The sequence below is a fragment of the Salvelinus fontinalis genome, unplaced genomic scaffold (genome assembly GCF_029448725.1).
Source record: "Salvelinus fontinalis isolate EN_2023a unplaced genomic scaffold, ASM2944872v1 scaffold_1543, whole genome shotgun sequence".
NCBI classification, from domain to species: domain Eukaryota; kingdom Metazoa; phylum Chordata; class Actinopteri; order Salmoniformes; family Salmonidae; genus Salvelinus; species Salvelinus fontinalis.
Window position 1 is genome coordinate 27,339 of NW_026601752.1, and position 8,891 is coordinate 36,229.

General features: G+C 39.9%; 6 non-coding genes across 6 annotated transcripts; all 6 read right to left on the minus strand.

Moving 5' to 3' along the window:
- Window positions 1-416: 416 nt before the first annotated feature.
- Window positions 417-498, minus strand: trnal-uag (transfer RNA leucine (anticodon UAG)). The gene has a single exon. It is a non-coding gene; the product is annotated as a tRNA-Leu (tRNA).
- A 1,289-nt stretch (window positions 499-1,787) lies between these two features.
- trnal-uag (transfer RNA leucine (anticodon UAG)) lies at window positions 1,788-1,869 on the minus strand. The gene has a single exon. It is a non-coding gene; the product is annotated as a tRNA-Leu (tRNA).
- A 1,280-nt stretch (window positions 1,870-3,149) lies between these two features.
- On the minus strand, window positions 3,150-3,231 carry trnal-uag (transfer RNA leucine (anticodon UAG)). Its single transcript has one exon. It is a non-coding gene; the product is annotated as a tRNA-Leu (tRNA).
- A 2,742-nt stretch (window positions 3,232-5,973) lies between these two features.
- Window positions 5,974-6,055, minus strand: trnal-uag (transfer RNA leucine (anticodon UAG)). Its single transcript has one exon. It is a non-coding gene; the product is annotated as a tRNA-Leu (tRNA).
- A 1,289-nt stretch (window positions 6,056-7,344) lies between these two features.
- On the minus strand, window positions 7,345-7,426 carry trnal-uag (transfer RNA leucine (anticodon UAG)). The gene has a single exon. It is a non-coding gene; the product is annotated as a tRNA-Leu (tRNA).
- Window positions 7,427-8,706: 1,280 nt separating this feature from the next.
- On the minus strand, window positions 8,707-8,788 carry trnal-uag (transfer RNA leucine (anticodon UAG)). Its single transcript has one exon. It is a non-coding gene; the product is annotated as a tRNA-Leu (tRNA).
- Window positions 8,789-8,891: the final 103 nt, after the last annotated feature.

Below are 8,891 nucleotides of genomic sequence, written 5' to 3' on the forward strand. Positions count from 1 at the left end.
GTGATGTAACTGGGACCTTTTGGAGTGCCAACAGAAGAAGATCTTCAAAGGTAAGGCATTTATTATATTGCTATTTCTGACTTTCGTGTCGCACCTGCCTGGTTGAAAAATGTTTTTCATGTTTTTGTATGCGGGGCGTTGTCCTCAGGTAATCGCATGGTGTGCTTTCACCGTAAAGCCTTTTTGAAATCTGACACAGTGGCTGGATAAACAAGAAGTTAAGCTTTATGTTGAAGTATAATACTTGTATTTTCATGAATGCTAAATATTTATATATTTACCGCTAGAGCACAGGACGAGGTGTGCTAAAGATGGCATCGGTGTAATTTCCCTTGAATGAATATCGAAACGCTACCAAAGTTTGAATTGACCCAAGAGATGACCACACTTAAGACTTGCACGAACAACAAAAAGGATGGCAGCGGTGGGATTCGAACCCACGCCTCCAGAGAGACTGGAGCCTAAATCCAGCGCCTTAGACCACTCGGCCACACTACCCTTCACCGTCAAAAAACCCAAACTTTGTCATCTGTTACCTAAGCCTGCTAAGCTACCATTAATTTCGGTCTCTTATTTTTTATTGTTTCCTTTTGTATCCTTCATTTATATCATGTTGCTTTTTCTTACTGTCTCAACACATTATTTGTTTTGCTGCTATGTCTGAAGAGCACATTTATAGAGCCCTTTAACCTCTCTTGGGTAGGGGGCGGTATTTTCACGTCCGGAAGAAAAGCGTGCCCAATGTAAACTGCCTGTTACTCAGGCCTAGAAGCTAGGATATGCATGTAATTGGTAGATTTGGATAGAAGACACTCCAAAGGTTCTAAAACTGTTCAAATCATGTCTATGAGTATAACATAACTGATATGGCAGGCGAAACCCCGAGGACAAACTATCCCCCCAAAAATTCAGCCTTCCACTGTTTCCAATGGCTTTCATGTTTATTATGAGGCAAAGTCCTCCCAGATTGCAGTTCCTATGGCGTCCACTAGATGTCAACAGTCTTTAGAAAGACTTTCAGGCTGGTTTTTTGAAAAATGAGCTAGAAGTTGTAGTTTTTCTAAGTTGCTCCCATTTTGGCTGTAGTGTTTCAATTGCGCTTGGGTGAAAGCGCGCCCTTTGTTATTTATCTCCAGTATTGAACATTCTATTCTCTGTCTTAAACGTAATTGTTTATTTACTTATTAGGGTACCTGAGGTTTGATTATAAGCGTTGTTTGACTTGTTTGGATAAGTTTATTGGTAACGTTTGGGATTCATTTTGTATGCATTTTGAAGAAGGGAAACCGGTGGATTATTGAATGAAGCGTGCCAGCTAAACAGAGTTTTTATGGATATAAAGAAGGACTTTATCGAACAAAAGGACCATTTGTGATGTAACTGGGACCTTTTGGAGTGCCAACAGAAGAAGATCTTCAAAGGTAAGGCATTTATTATATTGCTATTTCTGACTTTCGTGTCGCACCTGCCTGGTTGAAAAATGTTTTTCATGTTTTTGTATGCGGGGCGTTGTCCTCAGGTAATCGCATGGTGTGCTTTCACCGTAAAGCCTTTTTGAAATCTGACACAGTGGCTGGATAAACAAGAAGTTAAGCTTTATGTTGAAGTATAATACTTGTATTTTCATTAATGCTAAATAGTTATATATTTACCGCTAGAGCACAGGACGAGGTGTGCTAAAGATGGCATCGGTGTAATTTCCCTTGAATGAATATCGAAACGCTACCAAAGTTTGAATTGACCCAAGAGATGACCACACTTAAGACTTGCACGAACAACAAAAAGCATGGCAGCGGTGGGATTCGAACCAACGCCTCCAGAGAGACTGGAGCCTAAATCCAGCGCCTTAGACCACTCGGCCACACCACCCTTCACCGTCAACAATCCCAAACTTTGTCATCTGTTACCTAAGCCTGCTAAGCTACCATTAATTTCGGTCTCTTATTTTTTCTTTTTTCCTTTTGTATCCTTCATTTATATCATGTTGCTTTTTCTTACTGTCTCAACACATTATTTGTTTTGCTGCTATGTCTGAAGAGCACATTTATAGAGCCCTTTAACCTAGGGGGCGGTATTTTCACGTCCGGAAGAAAAGCGTGCCCAATGTAAACTGCCTGTTACTCAGGCCTAGAAGCTAGGATATGCATGTAATTGGTAGATTTGGATAGAAGACACTCCAAAGGTTCTAAAACCGTTCAAATCATGTCTATGAGTATAACATAACTGATATGGCAGGCGAAACCCCGAGGACAAACTATCCCCCCAAAAATTCAGCCTTCCACTGTTTCCAATGGCTTTCATGTTTATTATGAGGCAAAGTCCTCCCAGATTGCAGTTCCTAGGGCGTCCACTAGATGTCAACAGTCTTTAGAAAGACTTTCAGGCTGGTTTTTGGAAAAATGAGCTAGAAGTTGTAGTTTTTCTAATTTGCTCCCATTTTGGCTGTAGTGTTTCAATTGCGCTTGGGTGAAAGCGCGCCCTTTGTTATTTATCTCCAGTATTGAACATTCTATTCTCTGTCTTAAACGTAATTGTTTATTTACTTATTAGGGTACCTGAGGTTTGATTATAAGCGTTGTTTGACTTGTTTGGATAAGTTTATTGGTAACGTTTGGGATTCATTTTGTATGCATTTTGAAGAAGGGAAACCGGTGGATTATTGAATGAAGCGTGCCAGCTAAACAGAGTTTTTATGGATATAAAGAAGGACTTTATCGAACAAAAGGACCATTTGTGATGTAACTGGGACCTTTTGGAGTGCCAACAGAAGAAGATCTTCAAAGGTAAGGCATTTATTATATTGCTATTTCTGACTTTCGTGTCGCACCTGCCTGGTTGAAAAATGTTTTTCATGTTTTTGTATGCGGGGCGTTGTCCTCAGGTAATCGCATGGTGTGCTTTCACCGTAAAGCCTTTTTGAAATCTGACACAGTGGCTGGATAAACAAGAAGTTAAGCTTTATGTTGAAGTATAATACTTGTATTTTCATGAATGCTAAATATTTATATATTTACCGCTAGAGCACAGGACGAGGTGTGCTAAAGATGGCATCGGTGTAATTTCCCTTGAATGAATATCGAAACGCTACCAAAGTTTGAATTGACCCAAGAGATGACCACACTTAAGACTTGCACGAACAACAAAAAGGATGGCAGCGGTGGGATTCGAACCAACGCCTCCAGAGAGACTGGAGCCTAAATCCAGCGCCTTAGACCACTCGGCCACACCACCCTTCACCGTCAACAATCCCAAACTTTGTCATCTGTTACCTAAGCCTGCTAAGCTACCATTAATTTCGGTCTCTTATTTTTTCTTTTTTCCTTTTGTATCCTTCATTTATATCATGTTGCTTTTTCTTACTGTCTCAACACATTATTTGTTTTGCTGCTATGTCTGAAGAGCACATTTATAGAGCCCTTTAACCTAGGGGGCGGTATTTTCACGTCCGGAAGAAAAGCGTGCCCAATGTAAACTGCCTGTTACTCAGGCCTAGAAGCTAGGATATGCATGTAATTGGTAGATTTGGATAGAAGACACTCCAAAGGTTCTAAAACCGTTCAAATCATGTCTATGAGTATAACATAACTGATATGGCAGGCGAAACCCCGAGGACAAACTATCCCCCCAAAAATTCAGCCTTCCACTGTTTCCAATGGCTTTCATGTTTATTATGAGGCAAAGTCCTCCCAGATTGCAGTTCCTAGGGCGTCCACTAGATGTCAACAGTCTTTAGAAAGACTTTCAGGCTGGTTTTTGGAAAAATGAGCTAGAAGTTGTAGTTTTTCTAATTTGCTCCCATTTTGGCTGTAGTGTTTCAATTGCGCTTGGGTGAAAGCGCGCCCTTTGTTATTTATCTCCAGTATTGAACATTCTATTCTCTGTCTTAACTTCTTGAGAATACAGGGGGTGCTGTTTCGCATTAGCATAATTGCCTCTACAGATTAAACTGCCTCTTTTTCAATTATTGCTGTTACTATATGCATATAACCATATAGCATTGGATAGAAAACAAGCTATGGTTTCTAAAACCGTTCCAATTGAGTCTCTGAGTCAAACACAGGTCATTTCACAGCACTTTCCCTGAGCCAGAAGAAAATTGCAAGATGTGTATGCTCGCTTCAAAGCTCTGCCTATATATGGTCACGCGACCTATGACCCGAATCACACTTCCTTCTTCTTCCTCTGGGTGTCTGGAAGACGTCAGAGGAGAAATTTTTTGTTTATCTTGTACTGACGTGAAATAAGACCTATTTCTTTAGCGTGACCGACAACTTCCGGTTTCTGAAATGCGCGTTTTCAGAGGTGGCATTGTATTTTGTTATGCTGACGTTATGGATGAAAACTATCTCCGTGTCGAAGTTTGTTTGAAACATGTGACCATATCACCGTAATGTATGTTTTTTCAATATAGTTTAATCAGATTATTAGAATTTTTTCGGGAGTTTTGCCGTGTTCCGTTCTTTGAGTTTTTTAACTTTGGACATGGACCGTGCCAGTCGACCAGTACCCAGGCTAAATGAAGAGGGGAGGTTGCCATTGTGAATGGATTGAACGACTCATCAGGACTAAGGACACCTTGATCAACATTCTGATGAAAGACCAGCAATAGTAAGACCCAATTTACGATGTTATTTCATATATCTGTCGTGCATGTGAACTGGTCGGGCGCGTCCAGCCGGTTCTGGCTGGCCTCGTTATGCTAATTTAGCGATACATTTTGTTTTCGCTATAAAACATTTAAAAAATCTGAAATATTGTTTGGATTCACCAGATGTTGGGCTTTCAATGTCTGTACGCTGTGTATTTTTTCTGAAATGTTTTAAGACAAGTAATTAGTTATATAATGTTGGTCTCTGTAATTGTTCTAGCTGCATCAGCACTATATCAGATTGCAGCTGCAATGTAGAACTGTGATTTATACCTGAAAAATGCACATTAAAAAAAAAAAAACTATGCTATACCATAAATATGTTATCAGACTGTCATCTTATAAATTTGTTTGTTGGTTTGTGGCTATCAATATCTTAGTTTAGTGATATATCTTAGTTTAGCTATCAATTGGTGATAGCACCTGATGGAGTAAGAAACTGTTGGAGTAAGAAAATGGTGTCTTTTGCTAACGTGTTTAGCTAATAGATTTACATATTTTGTCTTCCCTGTAAAACATTTAAAAAATCTGAAATGGTGGTTTTATTCACAAGATCTGTGTCTTTCATTGGGTGTCTTGGACTTGTGATTTAATGATATTTAGATGCTACTATTTAATTGTGACGCTATGCTAGCGATGCTAATCAGTGTGTGGGGGGGGGGGTGCTCCCGGATCCGGGTTAGGTACTCTGTAGAGGTTAAACGTAATTGTTTATTTACTTATTAGGGTACCTGAGGTTTGATTATAAGCGTTGTTTGACTTGTTTGGATAAGTTTATTGGTAACGTTTGGGATTCATTTTGTATGCATTTTGAAGAAGGGAAACCGGTGGATTATTGAATGAAGCGTGCCAGCTAAACAGAGTTTTTATGGATATAAAGAAGGACTTTATCGAACAAAAGGACCATTTGTGATGTAACTGGGACCTTTTGGAGTGCCAACAGAAGAAGATCTTCAAAGGTAAGGCATTTATTATATTGCTATTTCTGACTTTCGTGTCGCACCTGCCTGGTTGAAAAATGTTTTTCATGTTTTTGTATGCGGGGCGTTGTCCTCAGGTAATCGCATGGTGTGCTTTCACCGTAAAGCCTTTTTGAAATCTGACACAGTGGCTGGATAAACAAGAAGTTAAGCTTTATGTTGAAGTATAATACTTGTATTTTCATGAATGCTAAATATTTATATATTTACCGCTAGAGCACAGGACGAGGTGTGCTAAAGATGGCATCGGTGTAATTTCCCTTGAATGAATATCGAAACGCTACCAAAGTTTGAATTGACCCAAGAGATGACCACACTTAAGACTTGCACGAACAACAAAAAGGATGGCAGCGGTGGGATTCGAACCCACGCCTCCAGAGAGACTGGAGCCTAAATCCAGCGCCTTAGACCACTCGGCCACACTACCCTTCACCGTCAAAAAACCCAAACTTTGTCATCTGTTACCTAAGCCTGCTAAGCTACCATTAATTTCGGTCTCTTATTTTTTATTGTTTCCTTTTGTATCCTTCATTTATATCATGTTGCTTTTTCTTACTGTCTCAACACATTATTTGTTTTGCTGCTATGTCTGAAGAGCACATTTATAGAGCCCTTTAACCTCTCTTGGGTAGGGGGCGGTATTTTCACGTCCGGAAGAAAAGCGTGCCCAATGTAAACTGCCTGTTACTCAGGCCTAGAAGCTAGGATATGCATGTAATTGGTAGATTTGGATAGAAGACACTCCAAAGGTTCTAAAACTGTTCAAATCATGTCTATGAGTATAACATAACTGATATGGCAGGCGAAACCCCGAGGACAAACTATCCCCCCAAAAATTCAGCCTTCCACTGTTTCCAATGGCTTTCATGTTTATTATGAGGCAAAGTCCTCCCAGATTGCAGTTCCTATGGCGTCCACTAGATGTCAACAGTCTTTAGAAAGACTTTCAGGCTGGTTTTTTGAAAAATGAGCTAGAAGTTGTAGTTTTTCTAAGTTGCTCCCATTTTGGCTGTAGTGTTTCAATTGCGCTTGGGTGAAAGCGCGCCCTTTGTTATTTATCTCCAGTATTGAACATTCTATTCTCTGTCTTAAACGTAATTGTTTATTTACTTATTAGGGTACCTGAGGTTTGATTATAAGCGTTGTTTGACTTGTTTGGATAAGTTTATTGGTAACGTTTGGGATTCATTTTGTATGCATTTTGAAGAAGGGAAACCGGTGGATTATTGAATGAAGCGTGCCAGCTAAACAGAGTTTTTATGGATATAAAGAAGGACTTTATCGAACAAAAGGACCATTTGTGATGTAACTGGGACCTTTTGGAGTGCCAACAGAAGAAGATCTTCAAAGGTAAGGCATTTATTATATTGCTATTTCTGACTTTCGTGTCGCACCTGCCTGGTTGAAAAATGTTTTTCATGTTTTTGTATGCGGGGCGTTGTCCTCAGGTAATCGCATGGTGTGCTTTCACCGTAAAGCCTTTTTGAAATCTGACACAGTGGCTGGATAAACAAGAAGTTAAGCTTTATGTTGAAGTATAATACTTGTATTTTCATTAATGCTAAATAGTTATATATTTACCGCTAGAGCACAGGACGAGGTGTGCTAAAGATGGCATCGGTGTAATTTCCCTTGAATGAATATCGAAACCCCACCAAAGTTTGAATTGACCCAAGAGATGACCACACTTAAGACTTGCACGAACAACAAAAAGGATGGCAGCGGTGGGATTCGAACCCACGCCTCCAGAGAGACTGGAGCCTAAATCCAGCGCCTTAGACCACTCGGCCACACCACCCTTCACCGTCAACAATCCCAAACTTTGTCATCTGTTACCTAAGCCTGCTAAGCTACCATTAATTTCGGTCTCTTATTTTTTCTTTTTTCCTTTTGTATCCTTCATTTATATCATGTTGCTTTTTCTTACTGTCTCAACACATTATTTGTTTTGCTGCTATGTCTGAAGAGCACATTTATAGAGCCCTTTAACCTAGGGGGCGGTATTTTCACGTCCGGAAGAAAAGCGTGCCCAATGTAAACTGCCTGTTACTCAGGCCTAGAAGCTAGGATATGCATGTAATTGGTAGATTTGGATAGAAGACACTCCAAAGGTTCTAAAACCGTTCAAATCATGTCTATGAGTATAACATAACTGATATGGCAGGCGAAACCCCGAGGACAAACTATCCCCCCAAAAATTCAGCCTTCCACTGTTTCCAATGGCTTTCATGTTTATTATGAGGCAAAGTCCTCCCAGATTGCAGTTCCTAGGGCGTCCACTAGATGTCAACAGTCTTTAGAAAGACTTTCAGGCTGGTTTTTGGAAAAATGAGCTAGAAGTTGTAGTTTTTCTAATTTGCTCCCATTTTGGCTGTAGTGTTTCAATTGCGCTTGGGTGAAAGCGCGCCCTTTGTTATTTATCTCCAGTATTGAACATTCTATTCTCTGTCTTAAACGTAATTGTTTATTTACTTATTAGGGTACCTGAGGTTTGATTATAAGCGTTGTTTGACTTGTTTGGATAAGTTTATTGGTAACGTTTGGGATTCATTTTGTATGCATTTTGAAGAAGGGAAACCGGTGGATTATTGAATGAAGCGTGCCAGCTAAACAGAGTTTTTATGGATATAAAGAAGGACTTTATCGAACAAAAGGACCATTTGTGATGTAACTGGGACCTTTTGGAGTGCCAACAGAAGAAGATCTTCAAAGGTAAGGCATTTATTATATTGCTATTTCTGACTTTCGTGTCGCACCTGCCTGGTTGAAAAATGTTTTTCATGTTTTTGTATGCGGGGCGTTGTCCTCAGGTAATCGCATGGTGTGCTTTCACCGTAAAGCCTTTTTGAAATCTGACACAGTGGCTGGATAAACAAGAAGTTAAGCTTTATGTTGAAGTATAATACTTGTATTTTCATGAATGCTAAATATTTATATATTTACCGCTAGAGCACAGGACGAGGTGTGCTAAAGATGGCATCGGTGTAATTTCCCTTGAATGAATATCGAAACGCTACCAAAGTTTGAATTGACCCAAGAGATGACCACACTTAAGACTTGCACGAACAACAAAAACGATGGCAGCGGTGGGATTCGAACCCACGCCTCCAGAGAGACTGGAGCCTAAATCCAGCGCCTTAGACCACTCGGCCACACTACCCTTCACCGTCAACAATCCCAAACTTTGTCATCTGTTACCTAAGCCTGCTAAGCTACCATTAATTTCGGTCTCTTATTTTTTATTGTTTCCTTTTGTATCCTTC